We start from the raw sequence: 13,646 nt of genomic DNA on the forward strand, positions 1-13,646 counted from the left end.
TCCAACCACAGACCAAATTCAGTGATGAATCCTGGTCACATGCCACTTGAGGCACATTGTGCATATGCTAAGAAGAAGAAGTTGGGCCTGTTTGGTTCAGAGGACAGACGAGAGAGGCTCAATTTCTGGCATGTCACTTCCTGCAATAACTACTGCATCAGCTGCAATTGGGCTCCTAGGTCATCGCCTGCCAGTTTATCTGCTGGCTCAAATTACTTCCTTCCCTGAGTGTGAAGTGTTTCCTTCCCAGGTAGGAGGCATCTTAATCTCATTGGCCAGCCTCGCATATTCATTTTCCCATGTCTGCTTTGCCCTTTCAAGGACTGCTTCTATTTGCCTGGTTCATTCCCACTGTGTGGTCAGCCCCTCCACCTAATTTCTTAGATTTGGTCCTCCTGATTCTTTGTCCAACCATCCAACTGCTGGTAAAAAGTCTCCAAACCTGAAGTGGCTGTCAAAACAATTCAATAGACATCACAGTTCTTGTTGCTAGCATTTCCCTGGCCTTCCAGATCTCGTGATTAAAGGACTATCTTTTTTCTGGCATGCTCAACCCCAGCGTGATGTTATTGACATGAACTGGGACCATATAGATCTCTGTTGCAAGAAAAGTCCTGTAGTGGCACCAAATCTTGTATAAAGGGGGTCAAATAAGGTGTCTAAGACAAGGTTACGGTTTGCTGGTTATGATTATGCTATCTGTATGCATGTATCATTTTTGTACTTAAAGTATTGGCTCTATACTGTCTGTAGTTCAAACTTATGCTATGCTTCTGGGTGACACCCCAGACGAACTGGTGTCAGCTCTGCTTAGCCTGCTTGATAGCCCACTAAGGACCATCAGCTATCCAGTTGACCCATTGAGAGAAGGCAGATACACCTTGGGACTCAGCAAGGCAGGCAGGGACATGCCTCTGGACAGAACTCTGAGGTTTTTCATGCCATTAGATGGACAGCTTGTCTTTGGGACAAAGAAAGCAGGGACCACACGGCAAGAGACTATAAAAAGCTGCTGCAGTTCCTCCATCTTGTCTTCAATCCTGCTTCCTACCTCAGGAGGGACTTTGCTACAAACAGAAGCTCTACACAAAGGACTGATGACCCATCCCAGCAGTGGATGGACTCCAGAGACTTGATTTGAACCTGCAGTGTATTCCATCACTGCTGCAAGCCTGAACCAAGAACTTTGCCATGACTGCATGTAATTGATTCCATTTAACCAATTCTAGCTCTCATCTATATCTTTTTCCTTTTATGAATAAACATTTAGAGTTCAGATTCTAAAGGATTGGCAACAGCATGATTTGTGGGTAAGAGCTGACTTGTATATTGACCTGGGTCTGGGGCTTGGTCCTTTGGGATTGGGAGAACATTTTTTCTTTTACTGGGGTATTGGTTTTCATAACCATTTGTCCCCACAATGAGTGGCACTGGTGGTGATACAGGGAAACTGGAGTGTCTAAGGAAATTGCTTGTGTGACTTGTGGTTAGCCAGTGGGGTAAAACCAAAGTTCTCTGGCAGGTCTGGTTTGCCTTGGTGTGCATAGAAACCCCAGCCTTGGGCTGTAACTGCCCTGCTTTAAGCAATTTGTTCTGAATTGGCACTCTCAGTTGGGTCCCACCAGAACCAGCATTGTTACACCCAGATCTAGTCATCCCCCAGGGCAGTTGCTTGAACCCCTCTTGGACAGAACAGCTTTGGGTCTGACCTAGTTCCTTTACCAGATTATTTGAGTTCCCCAGCCTCCCACCCTCTGGGGCTGAAAGTGGTGTCAGGGTATCTTCCCTAACCAATGGAAGGGTGAAACCCCTGGCCGTCCCCCCACTTTCAATTTTATACCCCCAGCCTATTTATCTATTCTTGTAGGCTCCAGCTTCCCCATAATTACAGCCCATTTGCCCAACATTGAAATTCTTAGCAGGAAAACACCTATGTGCCAGTTCTCCCCACAACCAAAACAGTCTGCCCCTGGGGCATCATCCTTCCTTGCCCAAACTGGATCCCCTCAGTCCTTTGTTCAGACTTCACAATAGGCCAAACCTCAGCAGTTTGTGGTCCGGTGTCTTGAACCGCTTAGTTCCCCCCCCCCCTTCTTCTAGTGCTCAGTGCAACCGGGCCATCTTTATCATCTTTGTTATTACAGGGGCAAACCCATCCTGCATGCCCCACTTCTTCGCAGTCAATTCATTCAGTTGGTCCAGCCTGGTACCTTTGTCTCTTTGATTGTCAATGACAATCAACTCTCACCTCTCATGGAATATCCTCCACAGGCCTCTCCTGCTTTTGGGTACCCCCACAAACTGGTGCTGGAACTGCTGCTGCTCTGGCTGCCCCTCCATATGCTGACGTGGGAGGGTAAATGTGTCACTGCCAAGGAAGACACCTGCACCGTGCTGCTTGGGCATCCTTCCTTGATGGGAGGGTGTCTCAGAACTCCACTTGTAGTACTGCTTGTCACAGGGTGGCACCCTTGAGTGCATCCCTTTGTGGCACAGTGTGGCTTTACCAGCTGGATGCCTTCTTTCTCTCTTTGCGGTCTTGCAGTGATTTACTCAGATCCAGGAACTGAGAATAAGGTGCACATGGTCTCATTTATTAGCTCATTTTCCAGAGTTACCAGGAAAATCCATCCTTATTAGCCCTTCAGGTTCAACACTTCTTCAGCCCTGGACTTATGCTGACAAGCAACCTCTCCAAAGTTCAGGTGTCAGCCCTCCTCATGCAGCTGGTTTATCAAGAAGTCTTCCTCTTCTTAATCCAGGAGTCCCCCAGCTCTCCTCCCAGAGCAGGATTATGCTTCAGGCCAGCTGTAGGCCTCAGGCAGCTTTTCCCCTTTTATACTCATTCCTTTCACCTGTCAGCTTGGAGAAGTTGACAGGCTCCAGTCCTTCTCCTGCTAGGGTCTCAGATAACTTCTCTCTCGAGGAGCACCTCTCTGCAACTGAGCCCTGATGGCCTTTTATCAGGCCCAGGTGCTCATTATTCAGTTAACTGCCTAGATGGGCTCACTCCCTTTAAATGATCTCCTTGCGGGTAGCCAGGGCCCAGATTCTCCTTAAAAGGGCCAGGCTACCCATGACATCTTCCTTCTGAAACACACCTGTTTCACAGAGCATTCTGTCTATCTATCCAGCCAGGTACTTATATGGCCTTCATTCCCCTTGAATCAGAGCACATTCCAGCTGCAGTGCATCACTTAGGTGTCAAGAGTTCAAATTGCTGTTCAAAGGGGTGAATCACTGGGAAATGGGTGAATGACCTTTTTACAGTCAGAAAATAAAGAGAGAGGGTGATACATTAGGCAGAAGATGTTTACCCTGTGATCTGGGAGAAAGTAACTCTTTATATGCTAATTCAAGGCTACAGCAAACAAAGCTATCCAGATTAAATTTATTCTGGGACCAGAGACAAACCAAGCCTGTTCGCCCACGAAAAGGCAGGTAAGGAGCACAGATCTAAGGGTATCTCCCCTAAGGACAGGGCAGCACACACTGCACAGACACAGGAGCAAACCAGAGCACGTGCCATCGATCTCCAGGAGTCAATGTGAAACGCACTCACCCTGAGCATTTGCGTCTGAAGTGGAGTTAGAGAGCAGCAGTGCACACAGCATGCATCCATGTGCGCTGGCATCAGTGGGACTTATTAATTGCTTCTCCCGAGCCTTTGGGGTGAAATGACATTTTCAAACATTTAATCGATCTCCCTATCTCCACGCTCCAGGCCTGGCAGCTGCTCCCTCCACTACACCCCCATCCCCAAAAAACGCTGCTAAACAAACGGAGCCTCCTGAACTGTGGCACTGACATTTATTCCATATGAACTGGTTTGTTTATGTTGAGCTTGGCTCGAAAGCTGAGAGAAAGGGCTGGATTTGAAGTCTGCTTAAAGGGAATGTAGGGCAACGCTCCCTGTGCGTGACCTGGGGCTCCATCGCCCCCATCTCCGCTTCGTACTCCCTTTAATATAGTTCTTGTGTTGGTGTTGTTGTTGAGACAGCTGCACCAATTGTTCCAGGAAATCCTGTACGGAGAAAGGACAGCTCCTGTGTATAGGAAGGAAGACAGGGGAAATGAGGCTCTTTGGATTCTAAATAACAATATCCTGTGCAAGTTGCGTCTTAGGCTGCGTCCAGTGACGTTTTCACCTTCCACTAGGCCCTTTAGCCAGAGCTATCTGGGATTCAGACCAAAGATTTGGCAGATTTTTTGCTTCACTTCTTTGGTGGCTTTATTTTGTTTTTAAATACCTTCACAACACAGCTCTGCCCCCAGCTACCTCTCCAGGCCTAATTGCATCTCTTCCCCTCACCCTTTTGTCTCTGCCAGCAATTCCCACCAAACCTCCTTTCACTCTACCCTGCCTGCTTTCTTCCATGCTGCTGGGAACTCCCCCATCACCCCAATGTACCAGGCAGGCACCCGTCCCTCCTGTTCTGAAATCCCTCCTCAAAGCTCACTTTTCTCTGCACCCTGCAAGCACAGCCCATCATTTCATTCTATATAAAATCAAGGTCATAAAGTACAGTTTTCTGCCGAGCATCCCATGTGTTTGTGTTGTCTACCTAAGCTGTGTGACAGGAACCTTCCCTAACTCAGCGTTAGGTGTAGCTGTGTCGTTACCAGTCCACATTCTCCCTCTGGGGATAGGGCAATTCAACCCTCCACCTAAAGTAGTAGTATCCCCCTTTCTGGGGTAGCAAGGTTCTCAAACAAGACAGGGCTCTAATAAGCCATTCTTGGCCCTCTCTGAGCCACAGCTACTCCTGCAGAGTCCCCCAGCAGTCTTTCACCCCTCCATGAGGCCACAGCCCCCCACCTCAAGTGTCTGTGCAACCATTCCCTCCTCTAAGGAAGGAGAATAAAGAGCTGTGGGGCTTCTTTTCGCTCTCTCTGCAAGCCAGCCTGGGCCCCCTAAACATTATGCAGTGCCTATTCAAGGTCCCAAGCCTACACTGCTTCATTTGTCTCAGGCCACCCCCTTCACTTCCAGGTTAAATCACTCTCATTCCCTTGGTGCAGAGCTCACCAGCACCACTTAGAGTCCAGCTTGTAATTACCCCTCCAAGGGCACCTTATTGCCCTACCTATCTCTAGACCTACTTCCCAGCCAAGACGTCCCTCTCTGCTGGGAGCACCATGTCGTTCTTGCTCAGCCCTAGTCATCCCCTTTCTGAATCACCTCATACTTCTCTCTAGTGGGGAAGAGAAGACACTTATATCCCACCCCCTTTCCCAGTGTCGTGCTTGTCATTTGTACATCTCAAGTCCTAAATGACCCTCGTGGATCTTCTGCAACATTTCTTTTCAGAGGCTCATTGGAATTACAACCTTACTGCCCTTGAAAATCACCCCATCTATCATAGTAAGTTCATGTCTGCAGTTCCAATAGTCTCTTATACTTGGAGAGTAACTGCTTATTTGTTCAAGCCACCCTTTCATTATCACTTCTCTAAGCAAGGGTGGCAGAGACATCCCAAAAGAGAGGGTTCCAGGGGGCCCATCCTCTTCCCCCCAAGGCCCCACCCCACCACTTCTCTTCCACCAAAGGCCCCACCCCAGCCAAGCCGGAAGCCAGAGCAGGATCGGGGAGGCCACCCAGGGGCCAAAAGCAGCCCCCTGCCCAGGTCCCCACGCCCCAGGCCCTCCACCCAGGGCAGATGGAGGGACCCAGGCTCCCCACAGCTACCTGCCAGCTCTTACCCTGACCTAGCTCAGGCTGGGGCCTCGGAACTGCAGCCAGGCCATGGTAAGAGCTGTGCGGGAAGCTGTGGGGAGCCATGGCATGGACCCTCCATCTGCCCTGGGTGGAGGGCCTGGGGTGTGGGGACGTGGGCCAGAGGCCACTCAGGGCCCCGGCACCACGGGCAGGTGGAGGGTCCACCATGGCTCCCCACAGCTGCCCAAGCAGCTCTTACCATGGCCGGGCTGCGGCTCCAAGGCCCCGCCCCTTGGCCAGAACCGGCTTGGGGTAAGCACCATGCAGGCAGCTGTGGGGAGCTGGCACGGACCCTCCACCTCCATCTGCCCTGGACGGAAAGCGGAGGGGAAGGGGTCCACCATGATGAAAAGTGGACAGGCCAGGCCTGTCCACTTTCAAAAAGTGGGAGGGCCATGGCCCCCTGGCCCCACTGTTCTGGGGCCACTGTCTCTAAGTATCCCTGATTCATGTTCTCCATTTCCCCTCTTATTTGTTACAGTTTCCTATTAGCTAAGGGAATTGACTTTACAATCATATCTACATAGGCTTGCATCTCTATCTCTGAAGTCTTCTCTGGTTTCGTAGTGGGAGTCACTGCTCTGGAAAGTGCATCTGCAGTGAACATGAATTTACCAGGCATCTAGGTCACAACCAAATCATATTTTTGCAGCTTTATCACCATTCTCTGAATCCTTAAGGTATAGTCATTTAGCAGTTTGTTAAATAACCATATCAAGGGGCTTGTGGTCCATTTCGACTTCCACTATCTGGCCATAAATATACTGATTGAATCTCTCACAGGTAAACAATATTCCTAAAAGCTTCTTCTCAATCTGTGTGTATCTGGTTTCTGCCTCAGTCAGTGATTTGGATGCACATGCCACTGGTTGCCAACAATCCTCATGCTTCTGTAAAATCACTCTATCTAACCCAGACTGCAAAGCGTGTGCTGAGATTTTAATAGGCCTTCCTGGTGCATAGAACTTCCACACTAGCTATTGTATCAGTTGTTGTTTCAAACTTGACCATGATTCCTCCTGTTCTGCACTCCAACACCATTCATTTGTATTCTCAAGGAGTTTTCTCTCAAAGCCGCTGCTTTGGTAGATAGATCAGGTATGAATTTTTCAAGGTAATTAACCATTCCTAGGAACCACTGGACATCTGTCTTTGACTGGTGACATGGCATCATTTCAATGGCTGAAATCTTCCTCTTATCAGATTTTGCACCTTCACTGGAAATAATGTCCCCAACATAAGCCAGTTCTGTAACCCCTAAAACACATTTCTCCCTATTTAGTTTGAGGTTTTCAGCTCAAGTTGTATGCAGGACTTCCTGAAGCCTACGATCATGCTCCTCTTTTGTTGAGCCCCAGATCATGATGCCATCCATTCAGGTGTCAACACTGTTAATACGTTCATAGATCATATGCATGGTTTTGTGGTGCTGGAGCTATGCCAAAGGGTAAGTGTAAGAATCTGTATCTTCTAAATGGGGTATTAAATGTGCATAGTTTTGAGCTTTCTCCGTTAATTTTAGCTGCCAAAAAACTAAGGATGCATCCAATTTACTGAAATATTGTGCATTGAGCTATAATCTCCCCAACATACCATCCCGCAGATCACCAACTATCACAGAATCGTGCACCCCCAACATTCCACCCCATAGACACCTCCTAACTGAGCTGGAAACTCTGGCCCCCCAAACATTCCACCCCACAACCCCCAATTGCTATGGAACCATTACCCCCCCCCCCCCAGCATTGGATCCCACAGCCCTCCAAACTGCCGAAGAACCATGGGCCCCCCAGCATTCTACCCCACTGCCTCCCAACTGCCATAGAACCAAGGCCCACACAACATTCCACCCAACAGCCATTCCCAACTGCCATGGAACCTGCCCCATAACCAACATTCCATCCCACAGCCCTGCCAACCGTCATAGAACTATGAGGCCCCCAACATTCCACCCCCCAATTGCCAAAGAACTCTGCGGCACCCCAAGGTTCCACCATGCAGTGCAGAGCACATTGAGGATCCTCAGGCCCAGACGCTCAAAGTAGAGTAAGTCTGCCTTGTTGTTTTTTACACAATCTTGAACAATCCAATACTGGGAGGGTGAACAGGAGGGGGTGACAGAACCATGGAGCACCCCAATTGCCATAGAGCAATGGGACACCCCCCCCAACTTCTGTGGACTGTTTGGGCCTCCCCATAGCCCTCTCCCAACAGCTCTGGAACTATGCCCAGCTCCCCCAACATTCCACCCCACAGCCCCCCCAACTGCTATAGAACCATACCCCCCAACATTCCATCCCACAGCCCCCCGAACTGCTATAGAATCATACCCCCCAGCATGCCACCCCACAGCCCCCCAACTGCCATTGAATCTTTGTGCCCTGCCCCCCATTCCATCCGTACAACATGTGAAGCGTTCACAGCTGAACGAAGCAGACAGCCCACTTCCGCAGCTTGGGATTTACCCTCGCCCGGTGGCGTGAGTAAGGAGCACAGTTGCCTGCCTTGAATACAGTGATTTCCAGGCCAGCAGGGACAGGCCTCCTGTAAGGAAATTATCCCCCTGTCACACAGTAAAACAGATGGGACCAAAGACTTGTCTACATGGGAGGGGGAGTCACTAGGGGCCAAGTCCGACTGTGAGAGTCAGGACTCTAGGGGGAACGTCTACACTGCAATAAAAGATCTGTGGCACAGCTGCAGTTGGCTCAGGTCAGGTGACTTGGGCTCATGGGGCGGGGGCTGCAGGACTATAAAATTGTAACGTAGATGTTCGGGCTAGAGTTGGAGCCCAGGCTCTCTGAGAGCCCGTGAGGCAGGAGGGTCTCAGAGCCCAGGCTCCAGCCTTAGTCCGAACAGCTACTCTGCAATTTTTAGCCCAGCAGCCTGAGCCTCATGAGCCTGAGTAAGCTAACCTGGGCTCTGAGTCTTGGGGGTGCCTCTATTTTTTTTAATCGCAGTGTAGACAGACCTTAAGTGGCAGCTAGAATAACAGGGGGTCTTGGTGACTGGTAGCTGATATGGGCCAAGGGAAGCTTCATTGTATTTGTGCTAGGCAAAAAACAGGGGTGCGGTGGTCATGGAAATATAAATCCCTTGTTGTTTTAAAAGATTTTTTTTAAGTTTGAAAATTTGGGGGAGGAGGGAGTTAATGAAAAAAATCCTCCCCCATCCCATGCCCTGGATTCCTGAAGGCAGAAAGGAAACGTTTTCTTTCTGCATTGAACAAAAAAAGTGTCATTTTAAAAATGAAAATTTTTTGTTTTGGAGCTAGGCCATTTTTTGGGGTGGAAGGAGCAGGGGGGAGAACGTTTTAATTTTTTTTTTAAAAATCATCTAACTCTAACATCAACTTTCTGTGCTCTGCTAATGCCCACCACAAAGATGGTTAGAAATCATCCATGGCTCCTCATTACCTCCCACTCTTTCATCTATTTATCCACGGCAAGGCAGGGCAGTGCTATTCTCCCATTGTACAGATGGGAAACAGAGACAGACACACTAAGGCCCAGATTCCCACTGGACTTTGTTTTCAATGGGAGTTAGGCACCTTTGAGGATCTGGGCCTAAACCACTTGCCCAAGGTCACACAGGGTGTTTGTGGCAGAGCAGAGATTTTAAACCTACTGTCCTGAATTCTAGCCTAGTGCACTCACCACTGGGCCATCCTTTCTCTGTGAGGACCGAGGTCTGCAAAACCCCTTTTGCAGCCTGTCCCAGGACCTCAGCTCCCCCAGACACTATGTGCTTCATTAAAATGCTGTGCTGCTGTCCAACCAGCAGAGGAAAGGAAAATAATATTTTCCAGTGTTCACCTCCTTTTCTGCTAGCCAGGACCTGAGGCAAAGGGAATATGGCTGGCTCACAGTGATTTCTTTAGCTACATGGAGTAGACAAGAAGGGTTTCTTCAGGTATGTTGGCAACAAGAAGAAAGCCAAGGAAAGTGTGGGCCCCTTACTGAATGAGGGAGGCAACCTAGTGACAGAGGATGTGGAAAAAGCTAATGTACTCAATGCTTTTTTTGCCTCTGTTTTCACTAACAAGGTCAGCTCCCAGACTGCTGCGCTGGGCATCGCAAAATGGGGAAGAGATGGCCAGCCCTCTGTGGAGATAGAGGTGGTTAGGGACTATTTAGAAAAGCTGGATGTGCACAAGTCCATGGGGCCGGACGAGTTGCATCCGAGAGTGCTGAAGGAATTGGCGGCTGTGATTGCAGAGCCATTGGCCATTATCTTTGAAAACTCGTGGCGAACGGGGGAAGTCCCGGATGACTGGAAAAAGGCTAATGTAGTGCCCATCTTTAAAAAAGGGAAGAAGGAGGATCCTGGGAACTACAGGCCAGTCAGCCTCACCTCAGTCCCTGGAAAAATCATGGAGCAGGTCCTCAAAGAATCAATCCTGAAGCACTTGCATGAGAGGAAAGTGATCAGGAACAGCCAGCATGGATTCACCAAGGGAAGGTCATGCCTGACTAATCTAATCGCCTTTTATGATGAGATTACTGGTTCTGTGGATGAAGGGAAAGCAGTGGATGTATTGTTTCTTGACTTTAGCAAAGCTTTTGACACGGTCTCCCACAGTATTCTTGTCAGCAAGTTAAGGAAGTATGGGCTGGAAGAATGCACTATAAGGTGGGTAGAAAGCTGGCTAGATTGTCGGGCTCAACGGGTAGTGATCAATGGCTCCATGTCTAGTTGGCAGCCGGTATCAAGTGGAGTACCCCAAGGGTCGGTCCTGGGGCCGGTTTTGTTCAATATCTTCATAAATGATCTGGAGGATGGTGTGGATTGCACTCTCAGCAAATTTGCGGATGATATTAAACTGGGAGGCGTGGTAGATACGCTGAAGGGGAGGGATAGGATACAGAAGGACCTAGACAAATTGGAGGATTGGGCCAAAAGAAATCTGATGAGGTTCAATAAGGATAAGTGCAGGGTCCTGCACTTAGGACGGAAGAACCCAATGCACAGCTACAGACTAGGGACCGAATGGCTAGGCAGCAGTTCTGCGGAAAAGGACCTAGGGGTGACAGTGGACGAGAAGCTGGATATGAGTCAGCAGTGTGCCCTTGTTGCCAAGAAGGCCAATGGCATTTTGGGATGTATAAGTAGGGGCATAGCGAGCAGATCAAGGGACGTGATCGTTCCCCTCTATTCGACATTGGTGAGGCCTCATCTGGAGTACTGTGTCCAGTTTTGGGCCCCACACCACAGGAAGGATGTGGATAGATTGGAGAGAGTCCAGCGAAGGGCAACAAAAATGATTAGGGGTCTGGAACACATGAGTTATGAGGAGAGGCTGAGGGAGCTGGGATTGTTTAGCCTGCAGAAGAGAAGAATGAGGGGGGATTTGATAGCTGCTTTCAACTACCTGAAAGGGGGTTCCAAAGAGGATGGCTCTAGACTGTTCTCAATGGTAGCAGATGACAGAACGAGGAGTAATGGTCTCAAGTTGCAGTGGGGGAGGTTTAGATTGGATATTAGGAAAAACTTTTTCACTAAGAGGGTGGTGAAACACTGGAATGCGTTACCTAGGGAGGTGGTAGAATCTCCTTCCTTAGAGGTTTTTAAGGTCAGGCTTGACAAAGCCCTGGCTGGGATGATTTAACTGGGAATTGGTCCTGCTTCAAGCAGCGGGTTGGACTAGATGACCTTCTGGGGTCCCTTCCAACCCTTATATTCTATGATTTTCCTAGGGTAGAGGCTGCAGATTTATGCAATAAGTTGTGGTGTGATAGTAGAAGATACGTAATATTGCCTGCTTTAACTGAATGCTAACTACATTTCTTAATTGGACCACTAGAGGACGGCAAAGGATTATTTTAGTTTCTTTTTGGCACACTCTGTAGACAAGCTACAAGTGGGTCCCAGCCTTGGGTCACAGTGCATGTCTATACTGTAATAAAAAACCCATGACTGGCCTGTGTCAGCTCACTAGGGCTGCAGAGCTGTAAAATTGCAGTGTAGATGTTCTGACTCAGGCTGGAGCCCAGGCTTTGAGGCCCACCACACTTACAGGGTCCTGGACTCCCAGCTCCAACCTGAGCCCAAAGGTCTACACTGCAATTTTATAGCCCTGCAGCTGGAGCCCGACAAGCCCAAGTCAGCTGACACCAGCTGCAGGTGTTTTATGGCAGTGTAGACATACCCATAGAATTTAAGGCCAGAAGGGACCACCAGATCTAGTCTGACCTCCAGCATATCACAGGGCACCAATACCACCCAGCACCCACACATTAAGTCTAGCCAACAAGTTCACAATTCATTATCAGGATAATCTGGTGGCAGACTGGATAAGAAGACAACTTTTCACTGGTTTCAGAGTAACAGCCGTGTTAGTCTGTATTTGCAAAAAGAAAAGCAGTACTTGTGGCACCTTAGAGACTAACCAATTTGAGCATAAGCTTTCGTGAGCTGTAGCTCACTTCATCGGATGCATCCGATGAAGTGAGCTGTAGCTTACGAAAACGTATGCTCAAATAAACTTTTCACTATGTACAAATGGGGCCAGGTCAATAGGGAGCGAAAGTTATTGCCATCTAGTAGCTTGTGTGAAATGAATCTGTCTCAATCCAGTCCCTAGTATGTCAGCGTCCCCATAAAAAAAAAAAGACACCCAAAATGCACACTGTTAGCAATCATGGCAGAGAAGCAAAGGCCTGAACAGGCCATAGACTGAGCTACCTACTTTGCTTGGAGGTGTGCATTTTAGGGTTAAAGGCTGAGCGTATTGGTAGGTAGCGTGGGGGGAATTGCATTGCTACCGACTCTACTGTTCCTCCTCCGAGCACTTGTATTAGACCTGTACTGACTACACATGAAAGGGAAAGAGGTAAGAGCATTCCTGCTCAATAGTCATCTACTCCCCTTCTCCCTACAAGATATAAATACGGGTTCAGCACAAGCTCCTTTGGAAGGAGTTGGAAATGGCACAGCTTTGCAAGTTCTGTCAACCTATTGAGCTAGCACAGAACCAGAGTTTGGGGAAGCAAATACATTTTAGGTGCACTGGCCTTTACCAGCAAAGTGTTGTCATTTCAAGCAGGTCTAAATACTCAAACTCACCCCATAAGATAAGGTGTGAATTAAAACTGATTGTTAGGCTGGTTCTAATGTGTGTGGACAATTATTTTGGAATACAAGGGGCTAAAGAAACCCAGTATGGTCTCATTGTTTTTTGTAGGCCTCATGGCTAGGGTTGCCAACTTTCTACTGGCACAAAACCGAACACTCTTGCCCCTCCTCTGAGGCCCCACCCCCATTCACTCCATCCCCCTCCATCTGCTGCTCACTTTCCCCACCCTCACTCACTCATTTTCACTGGGTTGGCTCAAGGGATTGGGGTGCGGGAGGGGGTGAGGGCTCTGGCTGGGGGTGTGGGATCTGGGCTGGGGCCAGGGATGAGGGGTTTGGGCTGCAGGAGTGTGTTCCAGGCTGGAGCAGGGGGTTGGAAGGCAGGAGGGGGTGCAGGCTCCAGGCAGTGCTTACCTCAGGTGGCTCCTGGAAGCAGCGGCATGTCCCCTATCCAGCTCCTACACTGAGACATGGCCAGGCAGCTCTGCATGCTGCCCTGTCTGCAGGCACCACCTCTGCAGCTCCCATTGGCCGTGGTTCCCGGCCAATGGGAACTGCTGAGCTGGTGCTTGGGGTGGGGGAAGCACACGGAGCCTCCTGGCTGCCCCTATGCCTAAAAGGGGGAGCTGGGGACATACCACTGCTTCTGGGAGCCACGACAGGCAGAGAGCCTGCCTTAGCCCCATTGTGCCACCAATGGGACTTTTAATGGCCCGGTCAGCAGTGCAGACCAGATCCGACAGGTCCCTTTTTGATTGGGCCTTCCAGTCAAAAACCAGACACCTGGCAACCATACTCATGGCAAAGGAGAGTTTAGCCACTTTTATTCCCAAATTGTGTGTGGGCACGCACA

This window comes from Caretta caretta, chromosome 4 (genome assembly GCF_965140235.1).
Source record: "Caretta caretta isolate rCarCar2 chromosome 4, rCarCar1.hap1, whole genome shotgun sequence".
NCBI classification, from domain to species: Eukaryota; Metazoa; Chordata; order Testudines; family Cheloniidae; genus Caretta; species Caretta caretta.